This window comes from Loxodonta africana, chromosome 11, assembly GCF_030014295.1.
Source record: "Loxodonta africana isolate mLoxAfr1 chromosome 11, mLoxAfr1.hap2, whole genome shotgun sequence".
NCBI classification, from domain to species: Eukaryota; Metazoa; Chordata; class Mammalia; order Proboscidea; family Elephantidae; genus Loxodonta; species Loxodonta africana.
The window spans coordinates 88,501,376-88,525,164 of record NC_087352.1 but is presented as its reverse complement, the minus strand read 5'-3'; the positions used below and the strand labels follow the sequence as shown (position 1 = coordinate 88,525,164).

At 38.2% G+C, this 23,789-nt stretch overlaps 1 protein-coding gene across 9 annotated transcripts in view; it reads right to left on the bottom strand.

Moving 5' to 3' along the window:
- ESCO1 (establishment of sister chromatid cohesion N-acetyltransferase 1) overlaps positions 1-23,789 on the bottom strand; it is a 133,906-nt gene that overhangs the window by 93,436 nt on the left and 16,681 nt on the right. For 5 of the 9 annotated variants that reach the window (XM_064294661.1, XM_064294656.1, XM_064294660.1 and 2 more), the window contains exons 2-3: positions 13,408-13,495; positions 12,077-12,175 (exon numbers count right to left, since the gene is read on the bottom strand). The exons of 1 other annotated variant lie outside the window; for it this stretch is intronic. The gene's annotated coding sequence lies outside the window, so the exon portion shown is untranslated. Of the gene's footprint in view, positions 1-3,938; positions 6,605-12,076; positions 12,176-13,407; positions 13,496-23,789 lie in introns of those variants that run through there. 3 more of the 9 variants (XM_064294657.1, XM_064294655.1, XM_064294659.1) reach the window with 2 other exon arrangements.

Below are 23,789 nucleotides of genomic sequence, written 5' to 3'. Positions count from 1 at the left end.
CCAAATCCAGTGCTGTCGAGTCAACTCCGACTCATAGCGACCCTATAGGACAGAGCAGAACTGCCCCACAGAGTTTCCAAGGAGCACCTGGCAGATTTGAACTGCCGACCCTTTGGTTAGCAGCCGTAACACTTAACCACTATGCCACCAGGGTTTCCTCAAGCTACCTAGAGGGAAGAGAAACAACCACACGCAAAGGATTAATAAGAATCAGAATTACATCAGATTTCTCAATAGCAATACTAGAAATACAATGACAGAAACATCCTTCAAAATGCTCATGGAAAATCATGTTCAAAGTAGACATCAATGGCCAGCAAAACAATGGAGTACAAACACATTTCCAGACATGAAGGTTTCCCCACTCATCTTCCTCTAGGAGCTACTAGAGAAAATGTGCCACAAAATGAGTACGTTAAAATGAATCAGGGGAGCGGAGAGAAAAGGAGGGGATTCAGAAGAAAAAACGAAAAGGAAATCAGAAAGCATACACATGGACGTCCTATGGAAGTTTACATGAGTAAACAGAAGCATATACTAAATAACTGACAATTTTTAAAAAGAGCTGCTATTGATAATTCACACGCACTTATATAGACCCACTCTTGATTCTTCACTCATGCCAATAAAAGGAATGAGTTGGCAGTTGAAGGACTAATAATATTTTCAGATAATATCATCAACTTTTGGAGTGTACAAATCAAAAGGCAACATCATGCTTTATGACGTAACACAAAGTCTTCCACTTAATTTAGGAAGTATTTTTTAATAGTGTTCCAGAGGTGATATAGCTGAGCAAGAGAAAGAAAAACAAAAATTTGAAAGAAAATTTTTATATTTTCTCCAACCTAAAAAATTCCTAGAGAATTAACAGAAAAATGATTAAGAAAATATGTGAATTCAATAATGTGAATGAGTAAAAAATAAACATTCAAAAATAAAAAGCTTTCTAGTGGGTATCATGGGCTGGGGGAAAAGGAGAATGGGAGTTATTGTTTAATTCGTACAGAGTTTCTGTTTGGGGTGATGAAAAAGTTTTGGAAACAAGCAGTGGTGATGGTTGCACAACACTGTGATTAATGACACTGCATGGACACTTGAAAATGGTTAAAATAATAAATCTTATGTTGTGCATAATTTACCACAGTAAAAAAGAAAGAAATTCAAAGGCTTTAAATATACAATCAGCTGAAAAACATATTAGAAAAAAATATCATACATACTTACAATACTCACACACAGTAACAAGAAGTAATGAGGGTAGATTTGCACTTAGCTGATATTAAAATACACTTAGCTACACTAGTAACTTAGAGGACAGTGTGTTTATGTTAATGGGGGAGGAACAACTTGGAAAAGGAGGGTGAGAATGGTTGCACAACTGGAATGTAATTAATGTTACTGAATTTTACATGTAGAAATTGTTGATTGCTTTGAGTTCTGCTGTGTATATTCTCAACAACAAAAATTATTAAAATATAAAGCTACAGTAATCAAAACAGTGTAATACTGACAAAGAAACAGACACAAAGAATGGAACGGAATACAGAAATACCCATATATTTATGGTCAAGTGATTTTTCACAAAGCTGTCAAGGCAAACAAATGAAAGTATTTTCAAAATATGGTGCTAAGAATTACTCGATACCCAAATACCAAAAAAAAAGAAAAAGAGCATATACCCTTACCATACTATCACAAAAATTTATTTGAGATTGGTCACAGACCTAAAGATAAAACCACAGTAGAAAACTTCTACAAGGAAACAAAGATGAAAATCTTTGAGAACCTAGGGTAGGCAAAGATTTTTTAGACAGGAACCCTAGTCATGCCACCTCTACGTATCTACCTAAGAGAAATGAAAACATTTGCTATTCAAAATCTTCATAGCAGCTTTACGCACAATATTCAACTGGGAACAGCCCAAAAGTCAGGTGAACAGATAGAAAAAAAAAATGGTATTATCAATACAATGGAAGGCTATTCAGCAATCAAAAGAAACAAACTACAAACATATGGAACCGTATGGATAAGCCTCAAAATCATTACATTGAGCAAAAAAAAGTTACAAAACACAAGTATATACTGTATGATTCCATTTTTTTTTAATTCTAGAAAAGACAACTAATCTACAGTAACAGAAAGCAGATCAGTCATTGCCCAGGGCGATGGGTGGAGGGAGAGATGGGCTTTGGGGAATGCCTAAAAAATTCTGTATCTTGACTGTGGTGGCGGTTTCACTGGTACAGGTAGACATCTGTCAAAACCTATCAAATTGTACATTTAAGAGGATGTAGTTTATTGTACATAAATTATGCTTTAATAAAGCTGTCAAAAAAATAAAGCTATAACCAGAAGAACTAGATGGTTGCCAGCTACCGCTACCAACTGTTTCTGATCAGGGCCACAACAGGTGGATCCTGATAGAATGGGAGAAAAACATAAAACAGAACTCAAATTCTTTAAAAGTCCAGACTTGGAGTTGGGGCCAAGACACCATGCCATCCCTCTGCAGCAAAGACCTGAAAACCTAAGTAAAAGATACAAATGCCAATCCTGGAACCCTAAACATCAAATGAAGGCATAAAGAACTAGATCAAACACCCAAAGGAAGAAGAAACTGAAGGAAAACAGAAAGAGGAGACATACTGAATGGAGGTCCCCTGCCAATTAACATCGTACGGAGACGATATCTTGGAGCACAGCCAGCAACAACCCTGGACAGGGAGTATAGGAAGGCAACTTCACGGAGCTCCCAACAGGAGATAGTGACCCGGTAACCAGAGAAACACACTCACCTAACCCCTCCCCCTTCTACCCCATACACCACCTCCCCCTCTTCCTAATGGGCCACGCCACACCACTGTGGGTAGAGAGCCACTGGCCCGCAACCTCCCCAGGTACCACCCGCTCTCACCCACGAGCTCCCACCACACTATTCTGTTTTTTCTTTTTCTTCCCTTTCTTTCTCCCTTCAACCCTAGCCCCATTTGCACCTCCACCCCATCCCACTGGATTCCACCGCACCACCACAACTAGAGAGCCACCAGCCCACCTTCATTCCAGGTCCACCCCGCCCCCACCTGCTGGCACACACCACGAATCCATTTTTTTTTTTTTTTCGTTTCTCTTTCTTCCTTTTCTTTCTCCCTCTCACCTAGCCCTGAACAGCACCTCCCCATCTTTCCCATTGGGCCCCACCACACTGCCATTTCTTTCTTTCTTTACTTTCATCTTCCCACCTAGGACAGTATGTCACCTACCCTCCTTTCCCACCAGCCCCGGGTCCAAACCACCTCCACTTGCCAGCCTACGCTGTGCCACCATGTTTTTCATCTTTTCTCCTTTCTTACTTTTCTTTCTCCCTCCCACCTAACCCCATACACTACTTAACCCTGCTTCCCACCAATCCTTGCTGTGCCACCACGGATAGAGTTCCACTGGAACGCCAGCCCACCCCAACCCACTGGCCCCAACTGTGCAGTTTATTTTTTCTTTCTTTTTTTTCCTACTTCCCACCTAGTCCCGTATACCATACCACCTCCAAGTTCACCCCCCACCCCAATCACTGGCTACTCGATATTTTTTCTTCTCTCTTTTCTTTCTCCTACCCACCTAGCCCCATACGCCAAGTCACCCTTCCACAGGCTCTCGCCAAGTCACACTTCCTGTAGGCTCTCGCCAAGCCACTACAGCTAGAGCATCCCCCGAGCTCAGACCCACCACTGCACCAGGCTCACGTTACCCTTCCCCTCCTGCCACTCGACCAGTTGCTGAATGAGAAGCAAGCCTGTACCACTCTCTGCACGACACCTTTGCCGATTTGGTGAAGGGCTGTGAACACTCCCATACCACTGGACCAACATCAGCAGAGAGAGTGCCCAGCCCATCCACCCTTAGCCACCTCACCAAACCAGTGTAAAGCAAAGTGGGCTCACCATGCCTGCTGCTGCCTGCCCATCCAAAGAGGTGACAGCTATCATGCTCACAGGTGAGTAAGCAGCAAAGCATGCCTGGTCTGTTAGCCCTATCAAAACAAAACAAAGAAATAGGACGAAACAGACATACAATCAATCGATAAATAAAGTAAATACCTTAATGTCTTGGAGACAGGAAACAATATGAAAACATATAAAAAAGCAGTACGAGATGGCTCCAGCATGACCAAAATAATCAGATGACCTTCCAGCAGAAGAAAAAGCAGTGGAATTACCTGGTATGGAATTCAAAAGACTAATATTTATGGCTCTCCAAGAGAATGGGAAAGAGAGCAAGGAAAATACAGATAAAATAAAGGAAAAAAACAGCCAAAATCATGGAAAACAGACATAAAACTAACAAAAACATAACCAAAATCAAGGAAAACATAGACAAAGCAACAGGAAAATAATACGGTAACAATACGTCAAAATAAGAAAACAATGAGAAATCACACAAAAACAGCACTAGAAATCCAAAAGATAAACAACAAAATTCCAGAAATGGACAACTCAGTAGAAGGTTTTAGGGGCAAATTTGAAACAATGGAAGACAGAATCAGCAAGATTGAAGACAAATTCATGGATGTGACACTGAGGAAAAATCGGAGAAAAGAATGACGTAAACCTAAGAATCATGTGGAACACAATCAAGAGCAAATATCTGTGCGTGACTATGGTTCCAGGACAGCAGGAGAAAATGGAAAACACAGAGAAGACTGTTGAAGATTTGCTTTCATATCATGAAAGTTGAAAAGCTGGCCATCCAAAAAGCTCGATAAACCCCAGAAAGGATAGACTCAAGAAGAAAGTCACCAAGACATCATAATGACACTTGCCAAAACCAAAGAAAAGAAAGAATCCTGAGAGCAGCTTGAGAAAAACCAAAGACGAAATAGTAAGACTAAGCTCTGCTTACTCGGCCGAAATTATACAGGGAAGAAGGGAATAGTATGACATATATAAAACCTTGAAAGAAAAAAACTACCAATCAGAATAATATACCCTGCAAAACTCTCAAATACAATGGCAAAATTAGGACATTTCCAGACAAAAAGAAATCAAGGGAATTTGTAAAAACCAAACCAGAGTAACAAAAAATTTAAAGGGACTCCTTCATTTAGAGAACCAAGAATATGAGACAACAAGCAGAGTCTAGGACACAGGACAGCATCAGCAGATACTAATCTATGAAAATAAGTCCCAGTAATAAAACAAAGCTAAAAGATTTAAAACAGGAAAACAGAGACATCAATCGGTAAATGACAACAACATCAAAACAATAAAATGGAATAAACAGTGCAGGTATAGAACTTTCAAATGGAGAGGAAGTCAAGGTGATATCGGGTAATAAAAAACTGGTTCAAAATTAAGAACATAAGGTTAAATTTCAAGGTAACCACAAAGAAAGTTAACAAAACTACTCATCAAAATAAATAAGAAGAAAAACATACAGTCTTAGTGAACAAGAAGTCTGTAATAACGTAAGAAAACAAAAGGAACTCCACACAAGAAAGAGGAAAAAGAAAACACTAGCAACTCAAAAAAAGCACAACAACATGACAGCAATAAACTCCTACCTGATAAAAAAAAAAAGATAACCACTATGAATGTGAACGGCTTAAATGTGTCTGTAAAGAGACACGGTATAGTAAATGAATAAAAAACATGGCTTATCAATATGCTGTCTACAAGAGGCACACCTTAGACAACAAAGACATGAATATATTAAAAAGCAAAGGATGGAAACATGTGTCAAGTAAAACAAACAAAAAAAGCAGGAGTGACAATACTAATATCGAATAAAACAGATTTTAAAACAAAATTAACCATAAAAGACAAGGAAGGACATTATATAATGACTAAATGGACAATACATCAAGAAGGCAAAACCTTAATAAATATCTACACACCCAATGACAGGACTCCAAAATACATAACACAAACTAACACCACTGAAAACAGAAATAGACAGTTCCACAATAGTAGTAGGAGACTTCAACACACCAATCTCAGTAAAGGACAGAGTATCTAGAAAGAAACACAACAAACATACAGAAGATCTAAAGGCCAAGATCAACCAACTTGACCTCCTAGACATGTGTAAAACACTGTACCCAGCAGAAGCAAAGTATACATTCTTTTCCAACAGACATGGAACATTCTTCAGGGAAGACCACATTTTAGGCCACAAAACAACCCTCAATAATACCCGAAACATCAAATTAATATAAAGCATGCTCTCTGACTACACCACCATGAAAGCAGAAATCAATAAAAGACCAAGTAAAAAAAAATCAAATACATGGAAACTAAGTAACACATTGCTTAAAAACAACTGGGTAATAGAAGAAATCAAAGAGGGGATAAAAACATTCCTAGAATTAAATGATAATGAAAACACATCATACCAAAACCTTTGGGACATAACAAAGCCAGTGCTAGAGGCCAATAATAAACACACATGTCAAAAAAGAACAGGCCATGAGACCAGAAGGGCTAGATGGTGCCTGGCTACAACTGATGATTGCCTTGACAGGGGCCGCAACAGAAAACCCCTGAGGGAGCAGGAAAGCAGTGGGATGCAGATCCCAAATTCTCATAAAAAGACCAGACTTAATGGTCTGACTGAGACTAGAAGGACGCCAGTGGTCACGGCTCCCAGACCTTCTGTTGGCCCAGGACAGGAACCATTCTAAAAGCCAACTCTTCAGACAGGGATTGGACTGGACAATGGGTTGGGGAGGGATGCTGGTGAGGAGTGAGCTTCTTGGATCAAGTGGACACTTGAGACTATGCTGGCATCTCCTGCCTGGAGGGGAGATGAGAGGGTAGAGGAGGTTAGAAGCTGGAAAAATGGACATGAAAGGAGAGAGTGGAGGGAGGGAGCAGGTTGTCTTATTAGGGGGAGAATAATTGGGAGTATGTAGCAAGGTGTATATAAGCTTTTGTGTGACAGACTGATTTGGTATGTAAACTTTCACTTAAAGCACAATAAAAATTAAAAAAAAAAAAAAAGAACAGACCAAAATCAAAATGTTAGTCTTACAACTTGAACAAATAGAGAGCAGCAAAAGAAGCCCACAATCACCAGAAGAAAGGACATAATAAAGGTCAGAGAAGAAATAAATGAAATAGAGAAAAGAAAAATAGAAATACTCAGCAAAACCAAAACCTGGTTCTGTGAAAAGACCAACAAAATCAACAAACCACTGGCCAAAGTGACAAAAGAAAAAACAGAAGAGAAAGCAAATAACCCAATAAGAAACAAGATGGTGGACATTACAACAGATCCAACAGAAATTAAAAGGACCATAACAGAATACTATGAAAAACTGTACTCTTAACAAATTTGAAAACCTAGAGGGAATGGACGAATTTCTAGAAACGCACTACGTACCTAACTAACACAAACAGAGCTAGAACTAAATAAAGCCATAACAAAAGAAGAGATTGAAAAGGTAATTAAAGAACTCCAAAAAAAAAAAAATCCCTGGCCCTCACGGCTTCACTGGAGAACTCTACCAAATTTTCAGAGAAGAATTAACACCACTACTACTAAAGGCATTTCAGAGCACAGAAAAGGATGGAATACTCCCAGACTCGTTCTATGAAGCCAGCATAACCCTGATACCAAAGCCTGGCAAAAAAAAAAAAAAAATTTTTTTTTTTTTTACCACAAAAAAGAAAACTACAGATCAATATTCTCATGAATACAGATGCAAAAATTCACAACAAAATTTTAGCCAAATTCAGCATCATATTTAAAAAATAAAAATAATACACCATAACCAAGTGGGATTCATACAAGGTATGTAAGGATGGTTCAACATTAGACAACCAATCGACCCATTCCACCACATAAACAAAAGAATCACATGATCACCTCAAGCAATGCAAAAAAGGCATTTGATAAAATTCAACACCCATTCCTGAAAAAAAACTCAATAAAATAGGAATAGAAGGGAAATTCCTCAACATAATAAAGGGTATGTATATAAAACCAAGAGCCAACATCATTCTGAATGGAGAGAGGCTGAAAGCATTCCCTGAGAACATGAACAAGACAAGGATGCCCTTTATTACCACTTCTATTTAACACTGTGCTGGAAGTCCCAGCTATAGCAATAAGGCAAGAAAAAGAAATAAAGGACAACCAAATTGGAAAAGAGAAAATAAAACTATCCCTATTCACAGATGATATGATCCTATACATAGAGAACTCGAAAAATTCCACAAGAAAACTACTAGAACTGATAGATTCAGCAGAGTAGCAGGATACAAGATCAACATACAAAAATCACTTGGATCCCTATACACCCACAAAGAGAACTTCGAAAAAGAAATCAGGAAAACGATACCATTTATAACAGCCCTAAAAAGATAACATACTTAGGAATACATTGAAAAGAGGGACATAAGACACATATACAAAGAAAACTACAAAACACTATTGCAAGAAACGGAGAGACCTACATAAATGGAAAAACATACCATGCCTATGGAAAGGACGACTCAACATCGTGAAAATGTCAATCCCACCCAAAGCAATCTACAGATACAATGCAAATCCAACCTAAATACCCAATTCTGAACAACAAGATGGAAAAACTAATCATCAACTTTATATGGAAACGTAAGAGGGCCCAAAAAGCAAAGCATTATTGACGAAAAAGAACAAAGTAGGAGACCTCACACTACCTGATCTCAGAACCTACTATATAGCCACAGCATTCAAAACAGCCTGGTACTGGTGCAATGACAGACACATAGATCGATGGAAAAGAACTGAGAACCCAGACATAAATCCATCCACCTAAGGTCAGCTGATCTTTGACAAAGGACTGAAGTGCATTAAATGGCGAAAAGACAGTCTTTTAAACAAATAGTGCTGGCAAAATTCGATGTCCCTCTGTTAAAAAAAAAAAAAAAAGAAACAAGGCCCACATCTCACACCACAGACAAAAACTTACTCGAAATGGATCAAACACCTAAATATAAACCTAAAATGATAAAGTAATGGGGAAAAAAAATGGGAACAACACTAGGGGCATTAATACATGACAAAAATACAATAGAAACCTACCTACAACAGAAATAACTACCAATGCACAAATACCAGAAGATAAACTAGATAACTGGGAGTTCCTAAAAAATTAAACACTTATGCCCATCAAAAGACTTCATCAAAAAGGTAAAAAGAAAACCTACAGACTGGGAAAAAAAATTTGGCTAAATATCTCCAACAAGGGTCTAATCTTTAAAATCTATAGAATACTTCAACACCTCAACAACAAAATGACAAATAATCCAATTAAAAAATGAGAAAAGGAAATGAACAGACACAACACCAAAGAAGACACTGAGGCAGCTAAAAGACACATGTAAAGACGCTCTCGATCGCTAGCCATTAAACAAATTCAAATCAAAGCTACAATGAGATACCATCTCACCCTGACATTACTGGCACTAATCAACAAATCAGAAAATAACAAATATTACAGAGGTTGTGGGGAGTTTAGAACTCTTATGCACTGCTGATGGGAATATAAAATGATACAACCACTGCAGAAAACAATATGGTGCCTCCTTAAAAAGCTAGAAATAGAAATACCATACAATCCAGCAATCCCACTCCTAGGAATATATCCTAGAGAAATAACGGCTGTCACATGAATAGACATGTGCATACCCATGTTCATTACAGCATTATTCACAATAGCAAAAAGATGAAAACGACCTAAGTGCCCATCAAGAGGTAAATGGATAAACAAATTATGGTACACACACACAACAGGATACTAAAACCTATGCAACTATAATGAACAATGATGAATCCATGAAACATCTCACAACACAGATGAATATGGAGGGCATTATGCTAAGTGAAATAAGTCAAAGACAAAAGGACAAATATTGTATGAGATCACTACTACAAAAACCGTAGAAAAGGTGTAAACCCAGGAAAAAACAATCTTCGATGGTTACGAGGGAAGGGAGGAGTAGGGAGGAGAAATCACTAACTAGACCGCAGAGAAGTGTTAGCTCTGGTGAAGGGAAAGACAACACACAATACAGGAGATGTCAGCACACAGCACAATGTGACCAAGGCAAGGTCATAGACACTTCCTAGAAACATCCAAACACCTTCAGGGACTGAGTTATTCGGGCTGAGGGCTAGGGACCACGGTTCTACACCCTACTTTGGCATGTAGCGTCTTGGGTCTTAAAAGCTTGCTGTTGGCCATCTAAGATACATCTATTGGTCCCATCATATGAATCACAGCCTCAATCAGTGTGAGCCCAGAAGAACTAGGTGGTGTCCAGCTACACTACAGTCAGCTCTGGCAGGGATCACAATAGAGGGTCCCAGGCAGGGCAGAAGAAAAATGTAGAACAAAATGCAAATTCATAAAAAAAAGACCAGACTTACTGGTCTGAAGAGACTGATGGAACTCCTGTCTACGGCCCCCGGACATCCTGCTAACTCAGAACTGAAGCCACACCTGAAGTCTGCTTTTCAGTCAAAGGTTAGACAGGCCTATAAAGCAAACAGTAACACACAAGAGGAATGTGCTTCTTAGTTCAACCAAGTATATGAGACCAAATGGGTAACACCTGCCCAAAGACCCAGGCAAGGCAGGAAGGGACAGGAAAACTGGACAAATGGACACAGAGAACCCAGGGTGGAAAGGGAAAGGGAAAGGGGAAGAGTGATGACACATCGTGGGGATTGCAACCAATGTCACAAAACAATTTGTATATAAATTTTTGAATGAGAAACTAATTAGCACTGTAAACTTTCACCTAAAACACAATAAGATTAAAAAAAAAAAAGTCTAGACTTACTGGACCAGATGAGACTAGAAGACTCCCCTGAGACTTCTGCCCTGAGATACTCTTTAAATGAAAATGTCCCCTAAGGTCACCTTTTAACAAAATTAACAGACTGGCATAAAAAATAAAGGATATTATCCGTGAGTACGGTGTTTCATTAAAAAACCAACTATATGAGACCAAAAAGTCAATAATTACTCTAAAGCAAAGAAGAGAAGACAAGGGGACAGGGAAACTCTAGTACTGGAAACGGAACACCCATAATTCAATTAAAAAGAATCCTAACACGTTGTGGAAAGTATGACTAATGTCACTGAGCAATTTGTGTAGAAATTGTCAAATGGGAACCTAATTGGCTGCATAACCTTCACCGAAAACACAACATTACTGGGGGAAAAAAAAAATTGAGGTACATGTAATTGACAAAGATCTATGGACAAGAAGAGCTGTTACACCAAAAAACAAAAAAAACAGCTGCAGATCAGGGTGTACAGTATGCTTCCCTTTATGCAAGAAGAGAAAAGAAGGATGATGGGAGGTAGAAAATGTAGAGAAACATGATTGCTTATGCACAGAATAGGCTTGAAAAGATACAAATGAAACTAGTAATACCAACGATTTCTGGGAAAGAGAAATAGGGAACCAAGTGTCAGTAGTGTAAGGAAAGCTTTTTTTTAATTATTTATTTTTTGCTGTTGTGTTGAGAATATACACAGCAAAACACACAGCAATTAAACAGTTTCTACATGTACCATTTAGTGACACTGATTACACTCTTCGGGTTGTGCAACCATTCTTACCCTCCTTTTCTGAGTTGTTCCTCCCCCATTAACACAAACTAAATGCCCCCTAAGTTTCCTATCTAATCTTTCAGGCTGTTGTCAATTTGATTCCATATAGACAGATCTTAAAAGAGCGTAATGCTCAAGGAGGACATTCTTTACTAGTTAAGCTAAACTATTGTTTGGTTTTAAGAAGATTTCAGGAGATATGTTTGGTTTTAAGGTTTAATGATTATCTCATGGCAATAATTTCAGGGGCTCATCCACTTTCCATGGCTACAGAAAGTCTAGAGTCCATGAGAATCTAAAATTCTGTTATGCATTTCCCCCTTTTGATCAAGATTCTTCCATGGAATCTTTGACAGAAATGTTCAGAAATGGTAGCAGGGCACCATCCAGTTCTTATGGTCTCACGGCAGAGAAGGTAGTTGTTCACGGAGGCAATTAGCCACACATCCAATTCCTCTTCCTATTCCTTACCCTCCTTCTTCCTCTGTTGCTCCAGGTGAATAGAGACCAACTGTTGTGCCATGGATGGCCTCTTGCAAGCTTTTAAGATCCCAGGTACTATGCAACAAACTAAAAGGTAGAAGAGAAGCACTAAAAACATTAGGCCAAATAACTGGGATGAGCCATAAGCCGTGATAGTAAACCTCCAAACCAAGAAACCAAATCCCATGAGGTATTTGGTTATACATAAGCAACCTCAGCAGCTCCTTTTTTTTTTTTAATTTGATCATTGCTGTAACTATATCTCTCTTACTTATCCAGTGCTGCTATAACAAAAATATCAGAAGTGGATGGTTTTAACAAACAAATTTATTCTCTCACAATCTAGGAGACTAGAAATCCGAATTCAGGGCATTAGTTCCAAGGGAAGGTTTTCACTGTCCGTCAGCTCTGGGGAAAGGTCCTCATCATCAAATTTTCCCAGTGTCTAGGAGTTGCTCAGCACAGGGACCCCAGGTTCAAAGGACACACTCCACTCCCAGTTCTTTCTTGGTGGTAGGAGGGCCCTCTCTCTCTGCCAGCTTCTCTCTCCTTTTATCTCTTAAAAGGTGATGCAGGCCACACCCCAGAGAAATTCCCCTTACACAGGATCACGGCTATGACCTGAGTAAGGGTTTGCCTCCCACCCTAATCCTCCTAAACATAACCTAATCTTGTCTCATTAATCACAGGCCAAGATTAGGACTTACAACACACAGGACAATTAGATCACAAAATGGAAGACAACCACATAATACTGGGAATCCTGGCCTAACCAAGTTGACACATATTTTTGAGGGACACAATTCAATCCATGACAGTATTTATCACACAACTTTTGTCAATTCAATGTTTTACAGGTATACAACTTGTTGACAGCAATTATAATAATCAGCTGTGCAACCTTACTATTAATCAGTGTGATTTTTCCACCACAGTAAACCAAAACTCAGTACTCCATAAGCACCCCTCCCACCTCTGGTAACCACTAATAAACTTTGGTCGCTATACACTTGCTTCTTGTCTTTTTATATAAATGAGGTCATACAATATTTGTCCTTTCACGATTGACTTATTTCACTCAGTATAATGTCTTCAAACTCCATCCATACCGTAGTAGCATGAATCAAGACTTCATTTCTCTTACTGGCTGAAGAAAGCTTACTTTTCACAATATATCCACTTAAATGTTTTATTATGTAGACATAATAACCAAAAATTTAAGTTACATTTCTCTGAAAATGTAAAGCATATTTGGCACACTGAATAAACATCTTGGAAGGCACACTAAATTATAAAAGCATAAGCCACTGCCCACTTACCTTACTGAAATGGAGACCATGTATCACCTTGTTCTTTAAGTTGAAGATACTTATAATGAAGTTTCTTTCTGCATATCTAGAAAAGAATCTTAAAAAAAAAAAATTGTACAGGTAAAATAAAACCATCCACTGAATAAAACATGGGGATACAAAAATAGTATTAATTTTCTATTAACTGATAATATTACGATAGCTTAAACTAAGCTAGACTAAGTAAATAACAGCTTAGTAACGATTTTTCACTCTTACATGCAAAATATTACATAACTGCAATGTGGTCAACATGTCAGTCACTCTTAGACCGTATAGATCCACTTTTAATTCAGAAACAATCACTACCTCCTACCCCAACCCCTACCTCCATAGCAGGAGTATACATTCCTTCCTGGCTGATGTTGGGCTTGGCCACATGCCTTACTTTGGCCTCAGAGTGGGCAGTGTATTCCCCTGCCCCCACAGCGCTGGTCATCTGACTTGGTCTGGCCAATGGGATGTTAGCAGAAATAATGCAAACAGAGGTTGGATATGACTCTAATGGTTGGGCTTGCCCTCTTGTACCTCTGCCATCACCATGAGCAGAGTTTCTCCAGATGGTTGCTGTCCCTTCAGTCTAGGTCCCAGAATAAACACACACAGAACTGAGACAAAGCTGAAAGGAAATCCAACTTACAAAGAGAAGCAAAGCCCAGCCACACCTATAGCCTAAAACAGAGCTGCCCAGCTAAACCTAACCTAGACCAGCTGACCCACAGCTGCTCTACAGATTTGTAAGCAAGAATAATTAATTGCGGCCTTAAGCCACTGACTGAGTTTTAGCGCAGTTTCTTATTAAATAATACTTACCTGACAGATAATACAGTCAATGTTTCTTTCCTGGGGAGCCCCAAATGTACTGTTATAGATTGAACTGCGCTCTCAAAATTTGGGTCGTAAATGGTAAACCCCCATACTGGTGAATGTAATCCCATTTGGGAATAGGGCATTCTTTGCTATGTTAATGAGGTCGTCATGTAAGGCATACCTTAAACCAATCGCCTTTGAAATATGAAAAGAGCAGATTAGGCACAGAGAAGGGAGTTCATAAGGAGGGGAAGATACATGCCACGTGAAGATTGCCAAGGAACCAAGGAAAAGAAGCTGAAAAGAGACAATAACCTTCCTCCAGAACCGACAGAGAGGGAAAGCTTTCCCCTATAGCCAGTGCCCTGAGTTCAGACTTCTAACCTTCTAAACTATGAGAAAATAAATTTGTTTGTTAAAGCCACCCACTTGTAGTATTTCTGTTACAGCAGTACTATACTACATCTAAGGTATTTACTAAAGACCAACCTCAGACGTACAGTAACTCGGAAAATATACAGAATATTCATTTAATTTTCAATATTACTTTAACAGTAAGAATTCTAATTTTTTACAGATGAGTATCTTTACTTATTTTACTTCTAATTACTAAACATTTTAGTACAATTTAACACCAATGGTTTGGCAGTTAGGACCTACCCTAGAAAAGAAGTAAATTGATACACATATCTACAGTAGTTAACAGGCTGTTCAAGTATACTAAGGATCACTTTATTTTAGTTTACCCTACCTCACAAATCTGACATTATAATAGAATTTAACAACCCCTCCCCCTTTCTATTAAATAAAGTCTTTCAAACGAGGATCCAAATGCATTCTATAACATATTGACAACTTGACAAAACTCTCCCAACATACAAGAGCTGATTAATATAATCCTAATAAAATTAATTTTAGGGTAAAAACAATGGAACTTTACAGAAGATGAACACTACAGAAAACCCCCAATAATTTATATTTCACAATGGAAAGATATTTTACAAAACACAGGTTATAAAGTATCCTAGAATTTAAGAGTGCACCCAATTTCTCACAGTGCTTATACTCAAATTTTAATTATTGACATTATATATCTGATATATTTCAAGTTTAAAATAATTTTTTAACCATGTTTTAGTCAGATGTAATTGTCATACCCTAAAATTCGCCTCTATATGGTATACAATTCAGCAGTTTTTAGCATATTCACAGAGTTGTGCAACAATCATTACTATCTAATTCCAGAATATTTTTATAACCCTAAACTGAAACCCCATACACATTACTAGTCACTCTCCTTTTTCTCTTCTTCCAGTTTAATCTACTTTCTGTCTCTATGAATGTGGAAAGTCCAGTTATTTCACATAAATGAAATCATGTAACATGTGGCCTTCTGTGTCTGGCTTCTTTCACTTAACATGTTTTCAAGGTTCAAATATGTTGTAGCGTGTGTTAGTACTACGTTCCTTATTATGGCTAAATAATATTCCATTCACTGAATATACTGCATTTTCTTTGTCCATTCATCAGTTGATGGACATTTGGGTTGTTTTTACTTTTGGCTATTATGAATAATGCTGCTATGAACATTACCGTACAAATTGATATGTGAACATATGTTATCGATTCTCTAGAGCATATACCTAGGAATAACATTGCTGATCCATATAGCAACCTATAAGGTCGCTATGAGTCGGAATCAACTCGACGACAATGGGTTATGGTACCTCTACGTTTAACTGTTCGAGAGAATGCCAAGCTATTTTCCAAATAGGCTGCACCATTTTACATTACCACTAGCAACATATGAGAGTTCCAATTTCTCCACATCCCAGTCAACGTATCAACATGTCTTTTTTTATTTCAGCCATCCTTGTGGGTGTGAAGTGGATCTCATTGTGGTTTTGATTTGCATTTCCCTAATGACTACTGATGGTTGAGCATCTTTTCATATGTTAACTAGCCATTTGTATATCTTGTTTTGGGGAAATGTCTATTCAAGTTCTTTCCCTCCATTTTAAATTGGGTTTTGTGTTTTTGTTAGAGTTACAAGAGCTTTTGTATATTCTGGACACTAGGGCCTTATCCAATATGTGCTTTGCAAATATTTCATTGTATGGGTTGTCTTTTCACTGTCTTGATAGAGTCCTTTGATGTGTAACAGCTTTTAATTTTGATGAAGTCCAATTTATTTTTTCTTACGCTTAGGTCTTTGATGCATTAGTTAATCTTTTTTATATGGTGTGAGGTAGGGGAATCCAACTTCATTCTTTTGTATGCAGATGCCCAGTTGTTCCAGTACCATTTGTTGAGAAGACTATTATTCTGGCATCCTTGTCAAAAATCAATTGCCCATACATCTGTAGGTTAATTTCTGGGCTCTCAATTCTAGTGCATTGATCTATATGATTCCAGTACCACACTGACTTGATTACTGTAGCTTTGTAGTAAAATTTAAATCAGGAAGTGTGAGTACTCCCAACATTCTTCTTTCTCAAGATTGTTTTGGCTATTCTGTTTCTTTGCATTTCTATATGAATTTTAGGATCCACTTGTCAATTTCTGCAAAAAAAGCCAGCGGGGATTTTGTTGAATCTGTAAGATTAAATTCAAACTAAAACCAAATTCTATAATAAAGCAATGCTGACTTTATTAACAGCATGCTGTATGAAAATTAGAGCCAATACGTTGTTTTCAGACAAGGATGCTAAAGCTAAGAATAACTACGACAACCTGCTATTCTACTTCTGGCTCTACATAAGAAAAACTATGTACAAATAAATTAATCCTACTTAATAACATAAATATAAAGGTCAGACACAAAAGACAAAGACTGTATGATCCCCCTTAATGAAATATCTGGAATGGGCAAATGCACAGAGATAAAAGCAGATCAGTGGATGCCTGCATTGAGCATTAATTAGACTCTTTTAAGAACTATCTATACGGGAACAGCAACTCAAAAGATTAGTTAGGAACCTTAAGGAGTTGTGAGTTTATGTTAATGGAAGAGGAACAACTCAGAGAAGGAGGGTGAGAATGGGCACACAACTCAAAGAATATAATCAATATCACTGAATTGTACATGGAGAAAGAGTTGAATTGGTGAAAGTTTTGCAGTGTATATTCTCAACAACAAAAAATTTAATTAAAAAGTAGATTAGTGGTAACCAAGTGTTTGGGGGAGGAGGAGGAATGGGAGTTATTGCTTAATAAGTACACAGTTCCTGTCCGGAGTGATGAAAAAGTTTCGAAAATGGATAGTGGTGATGGCTGCACAACACTGTAAATGTAACTAATGTCACTGAATTGTTCACTTAATGGTTAATATGACAAATTTTATGTTACATATATTTTACCGCAATAATTTTTTTTAGTTCAGCATAAAAAAAAAATTCATAAGGGCTGTAGGGTAGGAGACAGTTCTCTTTCAGGAGCTGGGTATTAAATTTGATATGGTATTGATCAGTTTTTAAATGTAAGTTATCACTAAATAAGTTTTTCTCCTCACAAAATGGTAACACCAACACCTAGTAAGTAGAAGCATTTTCACATTAAAAAATTAAATGCTTTAAAAAAAAAGGTCACACCAGATGTATAAATGTTATTTCCTCAGAAAAATCACACCAACTCAACTCAACAGCACCTAACAACAATAAGTGCTTGGTTAGTTTCTTGAATGCACGTGTATTATCTGCTTTATTAAACATAAATGGCTTTAGCTGGAATCTGGCAACATTTCCACCTAATAAAAAGGTCAATGCCTTAAATCAGGCATTGGTTTGGCCCCTTTATGAATGTAGGTCCACTCTGGCATTTTTGTCCAGTATAATTCGATCTCGTCCACATTAAATATTTGTTCAGGCAGACAGTTCCCTTTTGAGATAATTTTGTGAAACTCATTTAAAAGGAGTTTTGCAGCTTCTTCATCAGCACTAACAGCTTCACCTTTAAGTGTGTGCTGTGGTAGTGAATCATCTCTGGAATCTCAAAAACCAGCCATGGCTGGCAGTGAATGTTTCATTGCACTCCTCACCTGCATATTCCTTAAGAGTGTCAAAAATGCTGTGTGCTTTAGCTTAAACTATAAGTTGGCTAATTGGCACGCTCTTTTGTATTTGATCCTCCGCCCAAAGTATTGGATCACCTAGCACCTCAGTGTTCGTTACTGCCAGACATACACCATTAATGCACAAAATAGTCAGACAGTAGATTTTTTACTATTGTCGTAAATGCGTAATGTCAGATAACAAGATAGTCAATACGTGTGGAGTAGATGTATTCACTCTGCTCAGCCATGCCCTAACCCAAACTGCTGGGCAGGTCTGCAAACACCATTACGGTTCTGATAACTAGAAACAGACGGTGCCCTGGCCAAAAAGCAGAGAAGGGAATCACTGTACTGGCTGGGGTGATTGATTCCTAGGTTAATACTACAAAATGAGAGCAAGGGAGGACTATGTCTAGAACCCAGGAGATTTACTACGGTACCTCTTAAAACTCCTTTGTCCAGTATCTTGGTCAAAGGATAATAAAGACAGGTCCATCAAGCACTCGAATGCCACATAATGAATATCCACACCAAGTTAAAAAATAAGAACAAAAACTCACCCAGCCCAATGCTGGCACAAACCAAATGGAATAGGCAGAGAGGAAGAAGGTAACCGTTATTATTCATTTATGCTTCAAGACCACCTGCAGAAGAAAATACTACAGCTAGCAACTGTTTCATATTAATTATCTTTCTTCCCTCCTCCTCCATCTTGTATGAAGTGCAAAGGTGGTAGCTAATGCTTTAAGTTCTAGAAGAAAGGATGACTGAATTGATAGCACCTCCCAGTGATATGGTGATACCTGATACAAAGATAGTCAAAAGAGGTAAGGGAATATACAACCCACCCCAGTGCAAATAACACAAAATGAGACAGATTTAACCTCAAACATATGAGAAATTGTATCACATGTTTATGGATTGGAGCCCTGGTGACACAATGGTTAAGAGACTGGCTGCTAACCAAAAGGTCAGCAGTTCAAATCTACCACACACTCCTTGGTAACCCTATGGGGCAGTTCTACTCTGTCCCATAGGGTCACTATGAGTCAGAATCGACTCAACAGCAACGGGTTCTAGTTCATGGATTAAATCCTCCAAATAGGCCAAGATCGTGAGACCTATTTAGGCACAAGGATATAGAAAGAATTAAAGGAAAAAGAAAGAAAGAAACTATGCAAATACTAACCAAAAGAAAGCTGGTATACCTATGTTATTATCAAACACAAAAAAGAATTTTAAGACAAAAGGCAATATTAGAGATTAAGAGTCATATCATAATGATAAAAAGTTTCAACAGGAAGATATAACAGTTTCAAACTGCATACATCTAACAACATAGCCTGAAAATATATAATACCCAAATGACAGAACTACAAGGAGAAATATACAAATCCAAAATCCTAACTGGGAGATTTTGACACACCCTTCTCAGCAACTGGTAGAACGAGCAGATCAAAAAACAAATCAAAACTAACCTGTAAGGCTGCAGAAGCCTTGAACAACATAATTAATTTTAAATCTAACAGACATATACACAATATTACCACAACAACTAAAAAATACATTATTTTCAAGCACACACGGAACATTTACAAAAATGCCCCCCAAATACAAGATATTAAAGGAAGTCTCCACAAACATCAAAGAAATAAAATCCTAGAATATGTTCCCGGATCACAATACAATTATACTAGAAATGAGTAACACAAAACACTAAGTAAAACATCCCCAGATGCTTGGAAATTAAGAAAATCATTTTTAGATAAACCATAAGAAATCACACTTAAAGAACAACAAGGTGAGAGGACTTGTTCTACTCGATACCAAAACTTAATGTTAAAGGCAAAACAAAACTGAATTTAACTTTACCCAAAGAGTTTGGTCTATGTCCTTGGTTCCTGAGAAATAATCTGTAAAATCTTGAAATTCTCCCAGTGACTGAAGTATCTTTGATGAGGCCTCCAGTCCTTACCTGAGAGGTTATGCTAATGAGGTACCTCTTGGGTCGGGGGCTGGCCAGGCCCGAAAGACCCACCAAGTGATACCAGCCCAACCTCAGGGGAGAGGGGCTGATTCAATCAACCATGCCTACCTAATAAGGTCCCAAAGACTGTAGACATGGAAGCTCCAAGGACTTCCTGGCTGGTGACACTGATGCATGTGGGAGGGCGGCACATCCGTTTTTGGGACATGGAAGCTTCACACTGGGAACCCTCCTAGACCTTGCCACATGCATCTCTTCAACTGCTGTAATAAAACTGTAATTATAAGTATAGCGCTCTCCTGAGTTCTGTGAGTTGTTTTAGCAAATTAACGAACCTGAGGGAATGAGCAGTGGGTGCCAGTAGGTTAGAAGTGGGAGATCTGGGGACCACTGAGCTTATAGCTGGTAACCTGAGGAAGCAGAGGGAACCCCAAATTTGTAGCCGGTAGGTCAGACCAAATAATGGAGCTCTAGGAACTCCCATGCTTACAGCTAGCATGCTGAGGGGGTTGTAGGAAATCCTAGCCGTCAGATCAGAGGGGGGGTCTGGAGACTCCCAATCTTGTGGCTGGCAGCTGAGTCTTGTGCAGATGAGGCAGTCTGAAGGACTGTGCCCTTTAACTTGAGATCTGACCTAGCTCTGGTGGTTAGGGCCAGAGGAAGAAGCACTCCATCTGTAGTTAGGTATAGAATAGATTGTACTGACTTGATTTCCCTTATAAAAATTTAGTATCCACATATTTCAGAAAGTATTCCTATAAATCACTACGACAGACAAATGAAGAGAAAATGGGCAAGAAATATGAACGAGCCCTACACACATACACACAAAAGGAAAGAAAAAAAGAAATATAAAAAGCCAATAAACCTCTTCACTAGAATGACTAAAACTAAAAAGTATGAGGATACCAACTGTTGATGAGAAGGCAAGGCAATGGTAGCTCTCCTATGCTCCTGGTGGGAGTATAAATTATACAAACAGTATGAGGACACGCCAAGAGAGCAACCAGTACACAATGAAGAAAGTGGAAGAAGGATCCAAACAGGAATCTTGAGGCTAGCAAGGGTGGGAGGGAAATGATTAGAACTAATGTTTGAGTATGAAAAATACTACTGCCAGGCATGTGACATTTGGGAAAAATACTAACCTAGCATCTTAGAAAATTAGGCAAAAGACAAGTGAGCAATTATTAACTCCAGGGAAAAAAGAAAGGAGGTTCAGGCAGCCCCTAAGTTACGAACATCCAAATTATGTACAACCCATAGTTATGATCAATCCTTGTAAAGCCTATTAAAACTTCACGGTACATACAATGGTTCTCACCTCAATGAGATGGACTGACACAGTAGCTGCAACAATAGGTTCAAACACAGCAGTGACTGTGAGGATGGCGCAGGACCGGGGAGTGTTTCATTCTGTTGTACACAGGGTCACTGTGGATCAAAACTGACTCAACAGCACCTAACAGCAAAGGTTCACAATAACAAACAGGTGCAACTTTTCAATGCGCATCAAAACACTATTATTAGTATTACTGTATTATTATGTTAAAGATACTTTAGTTCATCTGGAAGTGTTTTTTATCCATAGAAAGGTACACTATCTACTATAAACTAAGACAAGCATTTGACTGACATTAGATAGGAAGAATGGAGAAAACTAAAGACACAAGAGAAAGACTAGTCCAAAGGACTAATGGACCATAACTACCACAGCCTCCACCAGTCTGAGTGCAGTACAACTAGACGGTACCTGGCTACCACCACTGACTGCTCTGGCAGGGATCACAATAGGGGGTCCTGGATAGAGGTGGAAAAAAATGTACAGCAAAACTCTTACTCACAAAAAAAAAACATCAGATTTACTGGCCTTACAGAGACTGGAGAAACCCAAGAGTATGGTCCCCAAACACTCTTTTAACTCAATAATGAAATCACTCCTGAGGTTCACCCTTCAGCCAAAGATCAGACAGGCCCATAAAACAAAACGAGACTAAAGGGGCACACCAGCCCCAGGGCAAGGACTAGAAGGCAGGAGAGGACAGGAAAGCTGGTAACAAGGAACCCAAGCTCAAGAAGGAAGAGTGTTGACATGTCATTGGGTTGTTAATCAATGTCATAAAACAATATGTGTACTAATTGTTTAATGAGAAGCTAGGTTGTTCTGTATGTAAACCTTCATCTAAAGTACAATTAAAAAAATACACACTGAATTTTAAATACAAAAAAGAATAAAATATTTCAATAATTTTTATATTGATAAGATAAATTGGATTAAATAAAATATATTATTAAAATTAAGAATATATACATAGAACTAGGTACTAAGAGAAACAGATACAAGAGTGGAAGCAGTTGCTTCTGGAGAAAGGTACTGGGGAATTGCGAAAACCAAGGAGTGGAATGATATCTGTTATTATAATGCTTTTAGTGCAATTTGACATTAATAAAAATGTACATGGATTACTTTGAAAAACTTGAGAGTTTTCCACTCTTACTGTGTCTACATTTCTGTCACAGAAATGGTTCTGCATAACCATTTTTTTAATTTAATGAGTACATATATGATACACTTTAAAATCTTACCAAAACAGAAGTTCTGAAAATAATTTACCCCAAATGAGAACAGAAAAAAAAAATCTGAAAATGCAAGAGATATCATTCAAGATAAATTTTTAAGTTCATAGAAATACTATACAGGAAGAGATTTTCATTAGTCTAATACATAATCTCAAACTTTTAGCATGTCCATATCCGAACTCCTGACCTTCCCTCCTAAACTTCAAACTTCCAAAGGATATTTCCTATCTCACTAAATAGCAACATCATCCTTAACAACTGTTTAAACCAAAACCTTGTAGTCATACCTGAAACCTCTTAAACTTCATACCCAATCAATCCATCACTGACAAATCCTGTCTACCTTCAAAATACACCCAGAATCTGACTACCTAACATCTCTGCCACTACCACTTTGGTCCAAGCCACCATTATCTTTCACCTGGGTTTTTGCAACAGCTTCTTAAGTGACAAACTTGTCTTCACCTTTTGTCCCTCTCTTATCCCCTTATAAGTTTCTTCTCAACACATCAGCTAAGGTGATCCTTTTATAATTTAACCAAAAAAAAAAAAACCCAAACCCACTGCCGTCGAGTCGATTCTGACTCACAGCAACCCTACAAGACAGAGAAGAACTGCCCTACAGAGTTTCCAACGAGCACCTGGTGGATTCGAACTGCTGACCTTTTGGTTAACAGCCATAGCTCTTAATCACTATACCACCACGGTTTCCTTTATAATTTAAGTCAGGTTATATTACTTCTCTGCTCAAAATACCCCAGTGACTTCCCATCTCAATCAGAATAAAAGCAAAGGCTCAACGTCGACTACTTCCTAGTCTTAACCCTACTTACTCCACTCCAGTCACACAGGTCCTCTTTGCTATTCCTTGAACCTACTAAGCACATCTGTCTTAGTCTTCCAGTACTGCTATAACAGAAATAC